Source organism: Kryptolebias marmoratus, linkage group LG3 (genome assembly GCF_001649575.2).
Source record: "Kryptolebias marmoratus isolate JLee-2015 linkage group LG3, ASM164957v2, whole genome shotgun sequence".
Taxonomy (NCBI): Eukaryota; Metazoa; Chordata; class Actinopteri; order Cyprinodontiformes; family Rivulidae; genus Kryptolebias; species Kryptolebias marmoratus.
This window is the reverse complement of record NC_051432.1, coordinates 6,170,687-6,179,215: the sequence shown is the minus strand read 5'-3', so window position 1 is coordinate 6,179,215 and position 8,529 is coordinate 6,170,687. Positions and strand designations below refer to the sequence as shown.

At 41.2% G+C, this 8,529-nt stretch overlaps 1 protein-coding gene across 1 annotated transcript in view; it reads right to left on the bottom strand.

The window, feature by feature from the left end:
* si:ch211-207j7.2 overlaps positions 1 to 2,205 on the bottom strand; it is a 12,560-nt gene extending 10,355 nt beyond the window's left edge. Inside the window, exon 1 of the mRNA XM_017430453.3 lies at positions 2,123 to 2,205. The gene's annotated coding sequence lies outside the window, so the exon portion shown is untranslated. The remainder of the gene's footprint in view (positions 1 to 2,122) is intronic.
* Positions 2,206 to 8,529: the final 6,324 nt, after the last annotated feature.

The following is an 8,529-nucleotide window of genomic DNA, read 5'->3' as shown; positions in this document are numbered from 1 at the left end:
CCCCCCCCCCCCCCCCCATCATAAAATGATGAATTTAAAAAAGTACAAATGGTATAATCCATACAGAAACATAAAGAGTTCAAATGTATTTGAATTACAGTGCAAAAAATCATGAGTGTATACCCTGACTAGTTGTTGTTTGTCTTTCTTTGTTTAATAATAACTTTGGTACACAGTAGCATACCTAGTTTGGTATAAAACAATACCTTTCTGATTTTTCCTGACTCTTCACTTAGTTTTTGCTGAGATGTAATGAATTTGCACAGATGTCAAACTTCAGCATCCTGCATGTTTTGATGTCTTCCTCCTTCAGCGCATCTGTTTTAAATGAATGAGTGACTGATGGCAAGCTGAGGAGGCAATTCAGTCGTTTGAATCAGGTGTTTTGGAGCAGGGAAACATCTAAAACTCACACGACCTGGAGTTTGACACCCCCCTGCGTCCAGTAAAAGTTGCAGTGCAGTCCAGCTTTGTGTTTTGTTCGTGTGTAAGGAGAGAATGCTCCTATTTGACAAGAACACTGAGGTGGACTTTAGATCAGAGGCAGCTACACCAATCCAGTCCACACACAGAGTACAAAGTTTTCTGCTGAGCACACTTTCCTTTTAATCATCTTATTGGCTTGGTAAAGGCTCAGGAGAACACACAGCCAACCCCACCCCTCACCCCACACACACAGAATATCCGCAAGTCTACTGATCCTATAGAAATCCATCCAATGTCTTCCAGTATTTCTTTTTCTTCAACACACACTCGCACAAACATGCCCTTTATTCAGTCAGTCTCCTGCCAACAGCTCTCTTATACGCGCAGATACACAACCTTGTAAATGCAACTACACATGTATGCAGCATGCTGCTGATAAATTCCCATTATTGGTGATCCTTGCCAAGCCACTCTGCCCAGGCTGGATTCCAACACTGTGACTGATTATTAAGAGAAATGTAGATCACAGCAAGTCTTTGATGAACAGAGCTGGAGAGGATGGACAAACAAGATACGCCTCTTCGTGTGGGGATTATAAGGGCCAACAGCAGGGTGTGACAGGAAGAAGTGGGAGCACTGTGGCAATAATAATAGAACTGGGACACTGTGGCAACAACAGTAATAATAGCGGTGCAACCAGATCCACAGCAGAGTAAGACAGGGCTCCCCGGCTGCATCACTGTGTGCAGTGTTTGGACCATCAATGGTAAAAAATTTCACACTTCATCTCCATTTATGTCACGCGGAGCGCACCACTATAATTTACATGTCTGTGACTAGTCCTAAAATACAAATACACGACTAAACGTATCGATTCCTGCCCTACTTTTATACGATGAACATTTTTCTGTTGTGTCATTAAGCAGTTCCAGAAGCAGCTTATTAGTGTTCAGACAGAAAGCCCCATTCAGAGCCCCATTATGAAAAGTACTCTGGCTCACGAGGCACAAGGGGAGATTGGGNAATGTAAGCTGACTACTCTCGGTGCAAACTCTGGCATGTGCTAATGAGATGTTTAATGAGTTGTTTCCCCTCACACACGATATCTTCAAGAAACAAAAGGCACCATACATCTGGCATGACGTGCTGTTTTGTTTTGTTTTGTTTTGTTCCAAGAAAGCTGTCAGATTTCAAGTGGAGGTTCAAAAACTCTTTCATTTGTAGCATTGCAAGAGGTTGCAGATTAAAACAGCCTTACACAATCGGCTTAGTTTTTCCTTGTTAACTACAAGGTGCCTCTCTTTACTGAAAAATGAACAAAAATTGTAATAATCATTAAATATAGATCTGCAGCAGGCCTTACAAATAAACTTGTTATTATTGTGCAGAGTCCAAAAGCTGCTTAATGGTTTTCAACAGTTTATACATAATTAGATTTTGTTGATCTGGTTTTTTGGTATAGTTTTTTTTTAATATAAATTATTCACTTTAATTCATTTTAGTGTTTGCAGCAAAGTGCAACACCATAAAACCATATAAATGCTGCTTTTTTCTAACAAAATGGACTTACATGAGCTGTAATTTCCAAATAAACCAAAGCAGAAGTCAAATATCAGACTATACATCTGCACATACCTGCACAAATTGCTTTCAGACTGCCTCCAAATGACAGATACAAATGCCTGAGAATACTCACTTGCTTCAGGTTATCGGCCCAAATTGATTCTTTGTGCTCCCAGCTCTGTTGGCTTGTATTCCCTCCCTGTGTGTGTGCTTTCACTGCATCCCGTTTGCACACATTTTCTAATACACAAACAAGAAAGAGCACGTGAGCATGCACCAACACGTGTGCTCACGGCTTACATGGATCTGAAAGCGAATGGTACTAATCCAATTAGTGGGCAACAATATTGGGGCACGTAAGCGAATGAAACAATATCCCAGAGAGATGTGGCGACATCATTTCCAGAGGAGATTTGTTTGGTACGTTAAGAAAAAATCCTTTAATGTTTGAAGGTAAAGGTGAAATACGAAGAGTGAAGTTTTCCTGATGACTGAATTTGATTTGAGCCCTGTCAATCTTTAAGTGGGCTCCAAAATTGCATCTAAACATGTCTGAGTGTCCACTAGAAAAGCAATTTAAAAGGAAAGGTCAGACCATTGGACTGGGGTTCAGTGGAAAGAGTAGCAGCAGCTAACATGATTCCTGGTCTAGATAACGCTTTGAACAACCTCAGTTTAGAGAAAAAGGGTTTCATTCTGATTAAACAGTTGACTTTTTTGACCATTTACACAAACATTTGGTAATATCCATCCATCCATCCATCCATCCATCCATCCATCCATCCATCCATCCATCCATCCATCCATCCATCCATCCATCCATCCATCCATCCATCCATCCATCCATCCATCCATTGTTAAGAATGGTGTGTGTTCATTTCTCATTTCTGTGAAAACTCATTACAGTTTGATAACGTGTTTCATTCAAAAAAGGATCTCTCAAAAGTACAAACATATAAAGCTTGGATAAATACTAAATGGTAATATAGTTCAAACTGTACAATATAATCAAAATATTTTGATTGCTAAGAAATAAAGTTATGCGTAGTCAATGATAGAATATAAACAAACTTTGTTAAAATGATCTGATTGTTAAAAGTAGGTTACGATAAAATGTAGACAAACTCTGATGTCACTAGAATGATTTGATTGTTGAAATAAGGTCATTATTAGCTTATGATAGAATAATCACTAAGAACAGTGTGTCTGTGGGGTGAGGGAGGCGGAAGGTTCCAGGACATCATGATATGATAGTATGCTTTATAGTATAAAAAGAAGTAAAGGGGTTATTACTTCAGACACAACTGGGAACGTGGATCGATGAATTCAGGCCTCATCCTCAGTAATGAGGGAGATGCTTTGATCAGTCGTGGTAAAAGAGAATTGAGTTGAAAGGCAAAGTTCTCCATTTACTGCTCTGTCTAACTCTCACCTGGGGTCATGAAGTATGAATCATGACTGAACAAGATCCTGACAAGTGGCTGAAATTTGTTTATTCTTTTATTGTAGGGTGGTTGGTGTCATTATTAGAGATAAGCTGAGGAGCTCCGTCATCCAGGAGGAGCTTGGAGTGGAGCTTCTGCTCCTTCGCATCAAAAGGAGCCAATTGAGGTGGTGCAGGCATCTGACTAGGATGTCTATTGGACGCCTCCCTTTGGAGGTTTTCCAGGCATGTCCCACTGAGAAGACACCTGAGGGCAGACCCAGAACTCACTGGAGGGATTATATATCCTCTCTGGCCTGGGAACACCTTAGGATCCCCCAGGAGCAGCTGGAGAGTGTCGCTGAGGAGAGGGATGTCTGGAAACAGTTTCATGAAATGGCATCAAAGACCAGTCCGTCTTTATGCTGCTTCTGGCCATTTGGAAACCACAGATGGAGGTCACGTCCTACACAGACATGAGCTTTCAGAAATGAACTGAGCATCGGGGAACCAAAAGAGACGTGGAGCAGAATTTCGGTGCACTGACATGGAGCAAAACGCATTCAGTGTGTGATGGATGTCTCCCTTTTATCGTTTTCAATGTTTAGGACCTTTTTTTTGTGGTTCACTATTTTTTTTTAAACTAAATGCAAAGTTGCTGTGCATCATTGTTAATCTTCCCTCTGTAATAAATCTTTTTGTCGTTGTTTAATCCCACACAGACCATATGTCCTCACTTCATCACATCATTGAGCTGCAGAGCCGGTTCATCTTTTCACATGTTGACTGTTTCCACCCTGTTACTACCTCGCTTTGCTGCACAAAGGAGCATCAGGGGTGTGTTGGCTTTAATCCCCCTCGCCTCCTCTGTCCATTCAGACACCACACCGAGGTGGCCAGAAGGTGTCTGAGCCGCAGCTTGAAGGATTTTGTGAAAGAGCCTTGGGTTTCTCTCCTGAACCTGTTGCCTCTGTGACCCGACCACAGAAAAACGGTAGAAGATGGATGTAAATTGTGACAGTCCTTTCAACATTCAGTGTGAGGCATGAAGATTTAAGCCAGAATCAAACGTTGTCCATTATATGAGATAACTGGACAGCTACCTGTTCAGCATCCTCCTCATGTATAAATGTACAGTCTAACTGTGTCATCTGCATACAACAAAATTACTGTCTTCACCCGCCAGTGGATGATCATAAATGGTCAAACTGAACAACAGTGGTCCCAATGTGCTGCTCAGAATGGAAGATTTTTTTTTCTGGTTGAAAACAAAAAAATACAAAATCACGAATCACTTTGTGATGGGTGAATTTATTCAATCACACTACCATGTCATGGTCTGAACAAGCTTTTTCTTAAGGTATTCTAAAGAATCTGAGATATTACTAATATTTTTTACACAATGTTGCATATTGTGACAATATTGTAACACATACTATATAGGACACTTCTGTAATTTACTTTGTATTTCTTGGTATATTCAGATAAAAATAAAACCCACTTGATTTGAATTACAAAGCATTTGAAAACAATCATGCCATTTTTTTTTAGAAGTTTCATAATTTAAGGTCATTATTTTCTTAACACACATATGACAGAGACGTTTTTTTCCCTCTAAAATAAAATCATTTAAGAATTTATTTGAGGGGCAATATGACTCCATGATGTAAAAATATACGTACACTACATTTAAAGTGAAACTAAAGATATGTAAATGAAAATAAAGAAGTCAAGTCTGCACGTGGCTCTCCCCATAGCAGAGAAAACTTTACAAACTGTGTGATTGCAGCATGTTTGTGTCCTTTATGCATTTTGATCCACTGTCGTTTCATTCTGAGGTGGTGCTGCTTGTGATATGCTCCCGGGCTCTTCTGGACAAAGCTCCTTGGTAGGATCCATCACAGCAGGTTCGGGCAGCCGATAGCACTTCAGCTGAGCTCTGAACTCCTCCAACTCCTGCAGCGACACCTCCCTTCTTCTGCTCAGCAGGTACAAATCTACAGAATGCCTCCTCCTGGACTTCACGATCCACCGCATCGCCAGACAGTCTGGGCAGGACGTGTTGACGAAAGCTGCATTTAGGTCGAAACGATTGCCCACATCAAAGGTAAAGGTGCTGCCTTTCACAGAGATGTTGTAGTGAAGGTACTGGCACTGATCCCCGAAGCGGTTGATTTGGGTGTAGGAGAAAATGGACGCGTCGCTGGAGTTGGAGAAGTACATGGTGATGCTGTCTCTCAGTCTTAGGGCCTCCATGGACGGCGTATGGCTGAGGCTGCCTGCAACCAAAGCCCATCTGCCCTCTAAATTATGAGGAGCCAGCGAACCCACCGGGTGGACCAGTTTCTCACAGACCAGACGAGTGGAACAGCTCCCGGACATCAACCAGACAACAGCCAAGGCCCACACAGCAAACGTGTCTCCACGTGTTGACATTTTGTCGATTCTGCTTTGTGTTTGGTGCTGTGATCTCAGCTGTTGCTTTTCACCAAATGTAAAACTCAGTTAAGTTTCTCTATTTTTATAGTTCAACACAGCTTGTTATCTCTCACCTAAATGTGGATTCCAGCATTGTGAAATCAGTGAAAGTTGGGGTCATAGATTGTTTTGTGATTCACCTGTTTTGTTTTGTTTTAATCAGATAGTTTCTGGAATTTTTTTTTTTTACTTCTGGGAACAAAATGATTTGCAAAGAAATTACCAGTCACCAGCTGAAAAACAAACAAAACAAACAAACAAACAAAACAAAACAGATCAGAATCTTTTTATATAATTCTCAGTTGTATTCATGGTTAAAAAAAGCTGCAATAAAAGTAAGACTTACTGTGGCTGTGTAAATACTCTTCCTGTAGGAAAGAAATTAATGCTAATTTCAGTAAAAATTAAAATAGCATCACTTTAATGACACACACAAACAAGAAGCGTGTGACTGCACCGTGCTCAGGGTTGGTGTGAAGCCCTGTGTGCTGATTATTACACCGTCCTCATAAATGAACAGAAATGTCAGGCAGCGGATAGAGTCATGTGACTTCATGGTGCTCAGGCAAAATCCAAGCTGCCGTGTCTGCGACAGACTACTATAAAGGTGATGGGGAGGACTGAAAATCCCTCCTTCAGGGACATTTACGAACAGTCTGTACTCAGACAAGATATGTCAGAGCCGTCACTCATCCTCCATTTGAACTCTGAGCTCTTGCCTTCTGGCAGAAGGTACAGACTCCTCAAATACAAACTGAGTGGGTGATAAAATAACTGGTTCCCACTTTGAGTAAAGTTTTTAATGTTTCCGTAAGCTACATGGGGCTGTGCAAAACAGAAAATGTTTATTCAAGTGGGAATTGAGCAATGGATGTTGGATTATGTGAATTTGTGACTTAAGAATGTTATTATAATTTATTTATGGATATTTTGTGAGGGCAAATACTTGGACAGCACTGAGTCCAAAAAAGGAAAACAAAATGTTATAGCATGACCTACTGCTTTGGATCATACTTTATCATCTTATTTTATCAGAATAGCTATGTAATACATATTGCTATGTAAAAAAAAATAATTTTTTTCAAAATTTTGTGAAAATACTAAATATGAATGTCTGCTGAAAAGGAGATCTTAATGTGACAAATTACCAACCATCTATTTTCTGCTGCTTATCAGTGGTTGAATCACAATGAAAACCCGGACTTTCCTCCCCAGAGCAACACTCTCCAGAAGCTCCTGGGGGTCCCGAGGTGTTCCCCGGTTCTGGATCTGCCCGGGGTCTCCTCCCCGTGGGACGTGCTCGGAAAACCTTCCAAGGGAGACGCCCAGGAAGCATCCTAATCCGATATCAACCACCTCTGCTGACCACTTGATTAGGGCACTAACGGTTCTTCTCTGTGCGCGGCCCGGATGACGAAGCTCCTCATCCTATTTCTACGGCTGAGCCAGGCTACCCCACGAAGAAAAAAACTCATTTCAGCCGCTTATGTACAACTTCTTGTTTGCAGTATTGTTGAGAAGTGTAAAAACAAACAAACATACAAAGAGATTTGCAAATGAGTGTCAAGTTTTGTATTTAATTTACACCAGGCCAGAACAAAACATTACCATTCTTAAATGTCACTGTCATTTTACAGAGTTGTCTGAAATAATCATAGTTGAAATATTCAGTTAATTGACCAGTTAATCAAATATCAGTTTAATGTTTTTGGGAGTAGAAAAGAGGACTGGATTAAATACGATGCACCTAATGTCATTTTCAAGATATTGACACAATGTCTATATCTCCATCGTTTTTCAACAGAAGATGATCTCAGCCTAAAACATGGCAGTGGGTGATATGCACTTCATCAAAGACTGCCAGGCCTTTGCTGTTTAAATGTAGTTCATTGAATTGAACTCTTTGTTCTGTCTCATGAAGTTGGTTTACTCACTTCTAAGTTATAATACAGACGATGCTCAGATAAAACCAAAGAGACATGAATGAACTGGTGTGATTCACTGATTATCCATTATTAATTGGCAATGTTCTGTGAGGTTTTTATTTCATAACTGAACAAAGGACTCAGAGATTCACAGGATTTGGACTGTCTTTCAAGATTGTTTGGCAACAATCATACTTATATTTTTCTACTACTGGCAATCGTAGGACAAAAGCTTATGCATCTACACAAATCAGCGAGTTTTTATAACATTGGCAGACATTCTGACTCTAAGTAAGCTACTCTGGGACAGTGTGACATTGACTAAGCAGAACATTGACATTTATGAGTCTTCAGTTTCATCTGTAAGAGCGCAGCGTTCTCTTCTGTTAACCTGCTCTTCACGACGAGTCTGTCAGGCCCTTTTAGCCCTCTGCTGTGGGAGCAGCTGGACACAGCTTCTTGGTGGGATCCATCACAAAGGGGGCAGTCATGCCGAGACACTCTGCCTGGGCCGAGAACTCCTCCAGCTCCTTGGGCCCCACCTCTCTCCTCCTGCTGAACAGGTACACGCGCTCCGGTTTGCCAGGCCTGTCGAAGCGCATCACTGCGCAGTCGGAGCAGGACGTGTGCAGGATCTTCACGGTGTAGTTGAACTCGTGGAAGATGAAGCCGCTGCCGTCCACAGTGACGTTTGTGTTCACGTGCAGACAGCTG